At 34.6% G+C, this 12,993-nt stretch overlaps 1 long non-coding RNA gene across 2 annotated transcripts in view; it reads right to left on the reverse strand.

Annotated features, from left to right (window-relative positions):
• Positions 1-1,691: 1,691 nt before the first annotated feature.
• The window catches only part of LOC146397575 (uncharacterized), a 72,510-nt gene continuing 61,208 nt past the window's right edge, over positions 1,692-12,993 (reverse strand). Inside the window, exon 3 of one of the 2 annotated variants that reach the window (XR_014824965.1) lies at positions 1,692-4,752. This is a non-coding gene — a long non-coding RNA (uncharacterized LOC146397575). The remainder of the gene's footprint in view (positions 4,753-12,993) is intronic. The other variant, XR_014824966.1, reaches the window with a different exon arrangement.

A 12,993-nucleotide genomic window follows, 5' to 3' on the forward strand; every position in this document is an offset into this window, starting at 1 on the left:
ATCATCCCATTCACATCTATGGCAGGCTGAGTCAGCAATTGGATAAGCATTTCACTGCTTCTGCATGATTGAAAAGTTTACTATTGAGAAAGAGCAAGCACTGAAATATCTTTTTATTCAACGTGATTTAATTTATTCTCCAATCATATACATATACCCACTGGATGGAAGTTTAATTCTATTGAAAAATTCCCTTTTTCAAGACATCTATTCTAGTATCCTCTAACCATCTAGATAAGCGACTTTCAAATGAGGGAGATTTTGCCTCTCAGATGATATTTGGTGACATTTGGAGAAATTTTTGCTTTCTCAAATGAATGAGGGAGGAATGCTAACAGCATCTAGTGGGCAGAGGTAAGAATGGTGCTAAGCATCCTGCAGTGACCCGAAAAACCACCACAACAAAGGACTATCTGGCCCTAAATGTCAAGAGTGCCAAGGTTGAGAAATTGTGATCTAGAATACAGGACACATGGCAGTAAGAGTAGAAGCTGTTGTTGGAAAAGGGAATAAGTAAAGTATGTGAAATGTTTTGTGTGACAGGGTCTGATTGCCTAATGAACAGTCATTCTCATTTCTTCTCTGCTAACTGAACTCAGTGTTCAGGAGATAGCAAATTATCTATCCCAGTAAATAAATTATAATTGGTCTAAAGTAAACACGGTAACTCATTCCTCTGTTCTAGTTATTGGTTTAGAAGGGGAGGCAAGTGTTTTCTGACTAAGGATGTTTGCTATAGAATTCTCAGAATGCTGGGATCTTCACTCTCTCAAAGGATAGAAATCTACAAAGGGAAAAATCCTTTCTTTGTTCTCTTTTCCCCCATTCTGGCCTTGGGTTCTGTTATGAGAGACCATGACACATAAAGTTAGATTAGCTATCTTATAACCGTGAGGAGGCAAACCTGAGATGAACATTTAACACTCAGAAGATTTTAAGATCCAGTATCCTTAATGTTTCACCTGTGGAACAATGTCAGAGACCACCATTTACAGAATATGACTAAGTAAAAACATGTGAGTTAGTCATATTCAGCCACAGCTGGATGGCTGATATCAAATAACACCTCTGTTGATATAGAAATTATGTGTGTGTGGGTGTGTGGGTGTGTGTGTGTGTGTGTGCGCGCGCGCACGCGTAGGTAGTACTAAGACTGCTTTTTGAATATATTGGATAAAAACCAAAGCATCCTGGACTTGAGAACTCAAGATCTCAGATAGAAAGTAAGTCCAATGATGTGGTCCTTCTATTCACTGCTGCTTTCTTCTCTGCAGGACATTTACTGATAAATGCATACAGAGCTGCAAAATACTTGAGTCAGGGTTTACATAAAATGAAATTGCAGAGAAAAGAACAATATACTCTGTGCATGATTCTACCTCAATGAATTTACTAATTTCTATTCTTCATGTTGACTATGATAAAAGACTGAAAAACTAAAAAGAAAGTAGGTGTTAAGGTGTAAAATGCAAACTTGAGTTTTTTTTATTATCTGTCATTGCTCAGAAATCAACAACTGGAGCTAAGGGGTCTGCCGAGAAAAAATGAACCTGGTAAAAACTCCTGGTTTTCCAAAAAGCTTAATCCCAGGAGTAAGGGTAATGTGGAGACATACCAGCCAGCTCATCTATCCATATTCCCTGCCTGCCAGAAGAAAAATAATCCTGTCTGAAAGAATATAATATCATCCAGAGACTCTATATTTTTAATCATAACATCCCATATTTGATATGTATTTACCACACCTGTCACAACAACAAAAAAATCCAGGAGAAGAAACAAATAGGAGCTAGCAGATAAACCCATAATTATTATATACAACCACATATTTTTACATATTGTAAAGCATAAACAATATGGTAGAAAATGGTTTTAATATAACAAAGACTAATGTGTATATAAAAGTAAAGAATAAAGCAATTTACTAGAGAACTGTAATCTTTAAGAAATACATCAAAAGAGAATACTAGAACTGAAAAATACAGTAACTGAATGTAATAGATACATTAGAGGCAGTTCAGTTGGACATAGCAGAAAAGTGAATTCATGTTTCTACAAGATAAACCAATGTGAAATACTTCAAATTGAAGTGGCTACAGTTAAAACTATGGTACATACAAGGAGAAAACATAAAATACAACATGGGTCATGGTAACAGTAAAAATACACATCCGGTTTGAATATCAGTATCAAAGTTAAACGGAATGAGGCATAAGTAATATTTAAATATATATTGCCTAAGAGTTTCCCAAAACTTCAGATGACAACAAGCCACAAATTCAAAAGTTGCTTTAAACACCAAAGAAGATAATATCTATATTTTAAAAATCCCAACGTATATTATGACCAAGCTGCCACTGACTACCAAAAGGAAGAAGGCTTCTGAAGTATGAGTAATATTCTATATTTTGTTGTGGCTAGTATTTATATGGATATATTCATTTTGTAAAAGTGCAACAAGCAGCAGACCCAAGATCTGTGTATATTATTTGTTTACACATTATTCAATTCAATGATTATCAATAATATATTTATATTTTCTGTCATTTATATTCCAAACTTATCAGCTTATATATATTAAATAACATTACTAGTAGCTCAGCTACAATGTGCAGGTAAAAGCATAACAGTTATATAAGCATGGAGGTAACATGTTTATGTCTTTATTTTGGAAAGGTAATTAAATCCTTGGTGTGCAATTATGTTGGCAGAAAGATTGGTTTGAAACAGACCTCATTTTTTGCTTAATTTTTTCCTTGTGAAATTGGCAGTAAGTTCCTCTGAGTTGGTATAATACTGTGATTTTCTCTAGTAATAGCCTTCACCTATAGACTACTAGGAACCCCTGTAGTTGAACAAATTGGGTTTACTACTGATAGCAGCAAGGGAGAGTATACACTATAGGGAACAAAAACAGACAATCAGGAAGGAGATGTGTAACTGGAGAGGTGGACAGAGAAGCAATGGACCAGAGAAAGGGGAGATACTCTCAAGGTAGATCTGTTCATCTAGTGATACTCCTTTGGGAAATCAGAGCTCCCAACCTTGTTCCAGCTTAGCAAGCAACCTATAGCCAATCATATTTGTAAAACCAAACGGCTTTGGACAAACTGATCCAAGATAGCCTATGTTGATTAAAGAGCAGAAGGACCTTCCTTAAGTGTTTGAACCTTTTAAATCTGAGCTCTTCACAAGAAACAATAGAAAGCACAATGACAAGAGATGACAATTTTCACCGCAACCAAAGTGGGATTCAAAGTTTAATTAAATACAGTTTAAAGAAGTAGGGTTGCATTTACTTTGAAAAATAAATTGCTGTTTACTTTAGCATGGCAGCAAAATAAAATCAATAACCTATATAATTTTCTTACTTCTTAGCACAGAAATAACAATAAATATGCAAAAATTAAATGTTCTGTCCCTAATCTATTCAAAGGAAGCACTCTTAAGTATGTTGCCACTGTTTTTTAGGATTGGTATGACACTATTATTCAGCTATTTATGATACAGATTTGCCCCCTATATCCTTTGAATTTCATTTATAGAAAAGGAACATTGATAAGTTGTACGAAATATGCATTAAAATACTAGATTAACTGCTAGGCATCTTAACTAAGGGGGTAGCTGCAACTGATTTTAAACCCAGGTCACTAATTGTGGCCTTGGTGACAAAGTGAGGCACAGAAAATGCCAATACCAGATTGAGAAAAACAAATTGATGTATCCAAAGCCCTAGTCTTTAAAGCTACAAATTGATGTATCCAAAGCCCTAGTCTTTAAAGCTACTTGAAGGATCCTGCTGGTCACAGGGAAAGGCTTTTAGCACTTTTGTCACAGGGAATGGATCTGTCTGGGAAAGCTTGTGAATAAGAAGCTGCACAGATTACAGATGTTTGATGCTCTACATCTATATAAAATATACATAAACCGGAAGCAGAGTTAATGTAAATGCTGGATAAATTGTTTATATTTTCAGTATGTTTTATCTTAGGCTAGTAAAACTTAAACATGATGAAGCAACACTGATTCTGAGAGAGAACAACAATGGAGATGGATATAGCAACATTAACTAGGTTAAATGGCATCCCTTAACAAGATCCATTCATCTGGAACCTCAGAATATGACTCTATTTGGAATGAGGTCTTTGCAGATGTTATTAGGCAGGAATCTCAATATGAGTTCATCCTGGATTAGGACAGATCCTAAATACAATAATGTGTTCTTATAAGGGACACAAAAAAAGAGACACAGAGAAGGCCATGTGAAGCCAGACAGAGATTAGAGTTATGCTACAAGCAGCCAAGGAGAGCCACAGCCCCAGAACTAGAAGGGCACAGGAGTCTCCCCAGAGCCTCCAGAAGGAGAGCACCCCAAGCAATCAAATGTTTGACACCTTGATTTCAGAATTCCAGTCCCCAAAACTGCGAGAATAGTTTTGATTTGTTACAGCAGCCCTAGGAGACTATAACATGATATAAAAGTATCAAATATCCCATAGTGTTGCAGTTAATTAAAGGAAGACAAATTATATCACATGACTTTAATCCCAGAATATAGTGTACTCAAAAGAACAAATAGAACAGAAATGACTGAAACTTGAAAATATCTGTTTTAGGAGCTCCCTTGTGGTGCAGCAGGTTAAGGATCTCAGGACCCTCATATCCTAATGTCTTCCTGGTGCATTTCTCTCTTGCTATCTTCTCAGCAGACTCTTGATTATTTTTCATTACCCTCAAATAATATTTGGAAGGCTGGAGAAGATGAGAAACCATTAATCTTCAGTAGCAGTTACAGACACATACAGGGAGTTTCCAATCACTTCTGTGTATCATTTTTTGAACTACCTGTTTGAGTGGACAACTGACATTATTTGGGATCTTCTGCAATTATCTCATTTTATGATGTCTTACATTCTAACTGTGGATTTTCTCACTTATCCTCTTTCAAACATTCCAGAATGTTACAAATACATAAAATGCTCTACTTCTGGGGTTTTGTTCCCTTTATGTGGAAGCACCACCACTCTGATTAAATGCTACAGTTTATCTTTTCATAAGCACCTGCACAGCTGAAACTGGATAAAGAAAAAAACACAATCATGTTAACCAATCTGGTACAAATTAATGATCCTAAAGCTCACATATATCAACAATTCTGCCAGGGTATTGAGTATGCTTTCTGCGTCTGTATGCTCTCTCAAATTCCTAAATAACAATTTTACTTTCTTCTTAAAAACAGGTTATTACCTTGATTTCCTCTTCACTGAGAAACTTAAGACAGGAAAACTTGGACACCTACCACATTGTGTACTGTCCTAGCAGCAACTGCCTTCCCATTTCACCTCAACCAAAGTTGAGACATTCTTTGTATTACAAAGACCCAATCCTGACCCTCACGTTTCTCTGACCTATTCAAGTGCATCACTCCAGAAATTCTTCCCCCCTCCTTATATATTGTAATTACTTTTGCTTCTACCAATGCTTTGTGGATATTGCATCCATCTTGAAAAGTTTTCTCCTCTACAACCACATTTTGATGTTTGTTTATTTATTTATTTTTACTTTTTTTTTAGGGCCATACATGTAGCATATGCAAATTCCTAGGATGGGGTTACAGATGCCGGCCTACACCTCAGCCACTGCAACGTGGGATCTAAGCTGCATATGTGACCTACTCCACAGCTCAGGGCAATGCTGGATTCTTAACCCACTAAGCAGGGCCAGGGATTGAAACCACATCCTCATGGATACTAGTCCATTTCACTACCATTAAGCCACAACTGGAACTCCTCCAACCACATTTTAAGATACAGACAGATGGCTCTGCTCCTCTTCCAAGAACAGAAATTATAAAAGCAAAAAAAAAAAAAAAAAAAGCCTTGAAAATTGACACCTACCATCTCAATTTGCACTTATAAATTTTCCCTTAAAGGTACTTAAACCGGACTTCCATCTCCAACATCTAATGACAGTTGTTCTTACCATAGTAACCATGACATATACATTGATAAATCCAATGGCCATTTCTCAGTCCTGACCTTATTTGACCATTAGAAATTTTAAAACAGTTAACCTCTTCCACTTTCTCTCTTTCTATATTTTTCTTCTTCTTTTTTTCTTTTTCGTCTTATGGCTGCAGCACATGGAAATTCCCAAGCTAGGGGTCAAATCAGAGCTGCAGCTTCCAGCCCACGCAACAGTGGTAACAAGGCTGGATCCCAGCCACATCTTTGACTTGCATCATCAGCTTGCAGCAACGCTGGATCTTTAACCCTCTGAGGAAGGTCAGGGATCGAACCTGCATTCTCACGGACACTATGTCAGGTTCTTAACCCACTGAGCCACAATGGGACCTCCTCGCCTTATATTTTTCACTTGACTTCCAGGACAATCAACTTTCGGGTTCTCCTCTCTATGATGCTTTCTTGGTCTTTTTTGTTGGTTCATTTGCTTCTCCTCTATTTGCTAAAGTTTGAAAATTCAGAAAACAACCCTTGTGACTTTTTCTTAATATCTACACTTGCTCTATTGGTGATCTTATTCTGTCTCATATCTTTCAATGCCATCTCTATGCTATTGACTCCCCAATATTTTCTCTAGCCAAGATCTTTCACCTAATCTCTATATTTATATATTCAAATACAAATTTACTTTAAACTTCAGTTGACAACTCAATGCCAACATGTCCAAAACTGAATGTCCCATCTCCCCATACAAACCACCTCCACACATATCTTTTCCTAATTCAATTTATGGAAATTTAACCTCCCCGTCAACAGGCAAAAATCCTTTGAGTTATTCTTGACTATTCCCCTTATCCTAAAATTAATCTTAGAGTCTTTTCTCTCTAAACATGTCCAGAAACCATCTACTTTTATTATTTTTAATAAAGCCACTATAATGTTTACCTGAATTACGGTTAGAGCCACCTGGTATTTTTTTCTCTTTCTTTCCTAGACTCCTTCCCTGTAGTCTAGCTCAAATGAAGTATGTAGTTTGATACTTTTAAAACACAAGGCATGTTAAGTTTGCTCAGCATTTTTTGGTGGCTCCATACTTCACTTCAAGCAAAATCCAAAATTCCCACAATTTTCTAAATTACCTACGTGTTTATGAACTCATCCACCATAAGCTTCAGACTTTATTTATCTACCATCCCTCCCCTGCCAGCTTCCTTTCTTTTGTCTAAATGTGCAGGTGCACCCAGGTCTTAGAGAATTTAAACAATAGTACTTTCTGCTTTCAGTGATCTTTTCATAATATCTCTGTGGTAAACTTTCTCACTTTCTCCAAGGTTTGTTCAAATCCCTCAGTATTCTCAATGTAGAACATCTTGGTGGCTCTAATTAACGCTACAACATTCCCTCTACCTGCTTTTCTTGCTCTCACTCTCTCTCTCTCTTTTTTTTTTTTTTGTAGCTCTTATCACCTTTAATATACAGTATAGTTTAACTAGTGACCATATCTTACTGTTTTTATGTTTGACCTACTAGAATGCAGGCTCCAAAAACACAGAATTTTTTTTTTTTTTGCCTGTACACTGATATATAGAAAACACATAAAATAGTACCAGATTCACTGGATAAACTAACTTCTGACTAAACACTTTTGAGTAAATAAAAAAAAAAAATGAGTGAACAAATGAATTTTTTCTAATGCCCACAGGAGGCTCAAAATGCAAGCTCATAAATACTAAATGGAATACTTTCTGTATATTAGCCTCTTAAATGGCAACTGTAAATAAGTGAACAAGATGTTGTCTCCAAGGTGATAATTATATAATAACAACCATTTCTGTAAAATTAAAAATTCTATTTCAAGGTAAATTGCTAACAGGAGGCAACAGAACTACAAAAGCTCAATTAGGAATGCAACCAAAGGTATTTCATGTTAAGAGTAGGACATGGATTTAGACCCTAGTGTAAAGAATATCTGGCATGGCTGATGCACTTGCCAAGACCTAAAAAAAAACATTTATCAAACATTTTAGAGTATCTATAGTGAGATGGAAACTATGCTGGACTCTGGAGATATAAATATAAATACTATTGAATTACTATTTTCAACATTTTGGCAACATTTCAGCTGGTATCCTACATATTTATAAATTGTGACATTGAGAGCATTTGATTGACTTCTCTTGCACCTGTATATCCTACATAGTCAGGAATAACTAAGACTTTCAGGAAAGCTAAAATGTCAAGAGTATTTGGGTTTTATAAGCATATAGCAAACACATCCAAGATGTTTTTCTTCAAAATAAAATTCCTACGTGTTAATATCTATGTAGTTTGGATAACTGTTAAAAACATATTTAGAAAATGTATTGTTGTATTTCAGTGAAGTATCTGAACCTTCTATATCAGTGTTCAAAGAATTGAATTTGATATGCTTAAGAGGCCCACTAAGGGAGTGTACTCAAGGAAAGCATACCATTTCACATATGACCTCACCATCCACATAAGACATGGCAAAGCCATACAGATTGGTCACAGTTAATTCTCTAAGGCGGATACATTAGGGATATTATAACTGTAGCCATGGCTTTCTAAAAGTTGGGAGAGAAAAGAAAACAGGGATTGTGCCAATACTCTATACAATTCAAAATACCATCAGCTAAATATTTTATTTACGAGTCATATTTCATTCTTTTCTTCTTCCAAACAAACTTTATAGAAACATTACAGTTAAAAGCAGGGATGCAATCCCTAGCACATAGTAGGTACATAATAAATATTGCTAATTGATGACTAAGATAGTACATACAATAAAACTATTAAGTATACAATAGTCACAAAAAATCATAAATTAATAAACTAGAAAGTATACCATTTTACTTATTTGCCCATCTAAAATTTCTGATAACCTGAGTAAAAAGAAATAACTTATCTTTATCAAATAAAAGGAAGCATCCCCGGGCCTGAAGAGAGTTTCTTATTTAATATTAATTTTATTGCTGCTACTTCCATTCTTGGATCAGATTTAGAGCTCTTTCAGATTGATATTATGCAAATTCTTAGAGAGTTCAGTGGGTAAACAAGCCCTGTAAGACTACCAGGCTAGCTGGATGGAAAGAGGCCTTTATAAAAAAGGCAGGTGCTATTCAGCTGCCCCTGACAGACACCTGATGGAGATTATCAATTGAATATCACCATATTTTTGTATTTTTTAAAAAAATGAAAGCAAGATTTTTATATTTTTGTTAGTTTTTAAGTATAATTTCTTTATACATATTTACATGTTGGTATTTTTTTTTAAATGAGGTTAGGCCACACATGACCAGAAGGCTCTTAGGTTAAAAGTTTTGCTTTATAAGTGATTTATTAAATTGAGTATATTTCCTGGCATATAGAAGCATTAGCAAAGGCCTACTGAATTAATAGCTGTCTAAATGACAGGCCTGAGGGAATAAGAAGGAGAAATAAAAGGAAAAGAAGGAGCATCTTTATTTTTTTCATCACCACATTCACATTATCATTCTACATGATGTAGCTCTGAGAAGGTTTAACAGTTTATTACTTCAGTATTATTTAATTTCATGGTGAAAGCGACTCATAAGATAACAGACTCATTTTTCTTTTTGGTGCTGTAGACAGAAAAACTAAGATTGGTCCTACAATGAATATCATTTGGGAAACACACAGGACTACCACACCTAAGGTTTATGCTTTTACAACTAGGTATATATCCTTTTAGAATTCAGAATGTAAGTACATCTAAAATTATCACAAATAAAACAATATGAGTGATAAATTAATCTATTAGATAGGTCATGCTAGTAAATAAACTATAATTTGAATAACGTTGTATCAGACATACGAAAAGTACCTTTGCATAAAATCTGCATAAAAGATGTTAAGAATGACATCACTGAAGACAGTTTAGAGTCAATTGCTTGCCTACCACTATAGAGACAGTTCATAATCTTATACATTTATATAGCAATAAAAAGCTCAGGATAGTGCTGCTTTCTAAGAAAAGGTCTCAAGAGAGGATTTCCTGTGCACTGTGAGTTGTTTAGCAACATACCTGGCCTCTACTCACTGGATTCCAGGAGTATTACTTCTCCTTCTTCTCTAGGTCATGATAATCAGACATCTTCATACATTACCAAACATCTCCAGTTGGAGAAAGTCAAAGCCCTCTTGCTTTGAGATCTCTATCTAAAGGTCATTCCAGCTCCTTCTCTCTAGTTCTGCTGCTTATCATGAACTAATACAAGTTCATTTACTCAAATAACATTATTTCTCATGTTGGCTTACTTACGATTAGTTTATTTATACTGACAAAGTCTTACACAATGTGGTTTAGTTAATTCTCTGACATTTTCTTTGCTTTTATCTGGCTCCAAATACCAATTGTGCTGAGTTTGACGAACCCTTCTTAGGAGAACTAAAGTTCAGTCGTGAGGTATGTGTTCAGCACATCCTTATTGCTTAAAACTATATTGTCTTGGATAAAACAAAATTTGGATAAAGTACTGTAATTACCAAAGTGAAAGCCAGAGAAGGTAAAAAGAAAATTAAAGAAAAGCACATTCGCACACAGAAAAGTAGTACCCCAATAACAAAAAATCTTTGAAGGAATATCAAGAATAAACAGTAACTGCATGAGGACTAATTGTTTCATATTCTTCCTGCCCCAAATCATACTTATGCAATAACCAGCAGAACTAGGCCAAAGAATAACAGTTGTTTTAAGAAATGAAACTAGAATTCAAAAGTAGAAAGAATTTATACTCAGGTAAAAATTAATTTCAAGGTCTGTCTCCTATGGCAGGCAATGAGGACTGTCACAAGTTAAAAGAGACATATGCTGAGATAAATATAGAAATGTGCTATTCACAAGAAGCATTATTGTGGTCTTGCTTTTTCCATCATTGCATAAAACTAGCAGGCTTCCTTGGACTTTTGTTTGGCATTGCAGAAACTGGAATTTATCTGCATGCTGTATCAATCCTTCAGAATCACTAGCAGGTCATAAAGTCATTTTAGATTACATTAGATACTAGGAATTTATGCCATTTTGGTATTTATTAATGGTTATTTTCTATCAGTCTGCCTGCACTATTGCCTATTTGTTTGTTTTCTCAATTGCATGATGAGTTCCTGTCTTGGAATCATGTTTACTGTTTCTTCCAGAGGAAACAGATATTCTAAAGTACATTAAAAATAATATAGAAATATATTAAATCGGTAAGTGCTCTTAAAATATATAATAAGCTGTTATATATATGATTATAAGAGTCACCATGGACTAAGAATAGCTGTTATACTCATAAATGATAACTGTAACAGTCTGTCATTGTCTGTCTTTTTGAAAATAGTTATTTGAATATTACAAACCTTACATATATATGCTACATTTCTGATTTTATCTAAAAATGTTTCTTCTGAGGAAAAAAAATGGGTCATGTGGCTCATGGAAGAAAAATAACATAAAGGAAATGTCAGGTCTCACAGTGGTAATTTGGGCTTTCTCTGCTGTCTAGCTGCCAATGACTTTGAGCAACGCCTGGCTTCTGGGGCCCTAAATTTATCCATTTCTTAGCATAGCACCACTAGGTGAAGCTCATAAGATGTTGTGAGGAGACTCTAATAAAAATGTACTTTTCAAAAATGCTGAATAAATGCTAAATAGAGTAAAATATGCCTTGCTTCCACTGCATTTATGAGAGCTTTATGCTTGGGTTCTCCTCTAATGATTAGCACCTCACCAAGTTTCAGCAACCTTTTCAAATACCATAGAGGCAATTTTTTTGTTTGTGTGAATGCAAGGGACATTTAGATAGGTCTGTTTTCTACACAGAAAAGATAATTGATCATTCAATATATATCTATATTTTATGATACAGATATATCATCTATATCATATAGATTATAGATATACATACACACACATATATTTCATCATTCAATATATAGTTTGCTATACATAAATTAACAGTTGAAATCCATCCATAATTGCTATTAAAGGTACAGGATAAAACATTGTGCTTTGCAATAGAGTAAAATTTTATATTTCAATTTGGGTGCAAAGGTAAGCATGGTGGATTCAAAATTTATTTTCTAATTCATCAGACTTTTTAGGAAGATTTTAGAGCAAACAAAATATAATGGAAACATAAAAAAGTAACTCCATTTTAATGGCCTTGAGTGAAAATTGGTGTAAATGTGGATACTATGAGCTAGTTTAGATTAATTATGTGTTTTCTTATTTTAATTTGGTTTAATATGTGAAGTTCCAAATAAATGGATAGGCCTAGTGTATACATGTAGCATTTAATTTACAGACTCTATGTATCCTTGAAGAACTGGGTCTAACTCAGGTTGTATGTATAAATACTTAAACTTTCCTCTCATTATTTTTCATTTCAAAAGCTCAAAGGAAAACATTGTGATACCAAAAACACAAAACATTTGAATCGTAGAATTTTAACATTGTAGTGATATTTATTTCTTATTTCTAGCACAGCCATGGTCTCCTAAGATGTTTAGAACAGAAGTGGTAGTAGTAGTAATCTAGTCCAGTGATTCTCAAAATGAACTGCTCATTTCAATTTGGAAATTCAAAACAGTAATACAGTTTACTAGGCATGACTTAATTCAGTAGATCTTATTTTGGGCCTCAAAAAAATTAGTTTGGGCTTTTAAAATATAAGTTCCTTAGTGATTCTGTTGTTTAACCAGTGATAGAAACCAGTAATCCAATCAATGTATCATTTAATAGAGAAGGAAAGTGAGTCTCAGAAATGGTGTAATATAGTGGGAACTTACAGTTAACTAGCGGAAACAAATTTAGAGGCTTAGTATCCAGGAAAAAGGCTGTATTATAATGTTCTTCCCTGAAAAACCAAATATACTTCTAGGCTGAAAATTCTATAGATTTCAATTCTACAAATATTTAGCATTCAGCATTTTTTCAATTCCATACACGTGTGCATGTTTATGCGTGTGTGTGTGTGTGTGTGTGTGTGTGTGTGTGTGTGTGTCT

The sequence above is a fragment of the Sus scrofa genome, chromosome 13 (assembly GCF_054392235.1).
Source record: "Sus scrofa isolate SSC_HxYL_T2T_F1_AM1 chromosome 13, Sscrofa_HxYL_maternal_Yorkshire_Landrace_v2.0, whole genome shotgun sequence".
Classification (NCBI taxonomy): domain Eukaryota; kingdom Metazoa; phylum Chordata; class Mammalia; order Artiodactyla; family Suidae; genus Sus; species Sus scrofa.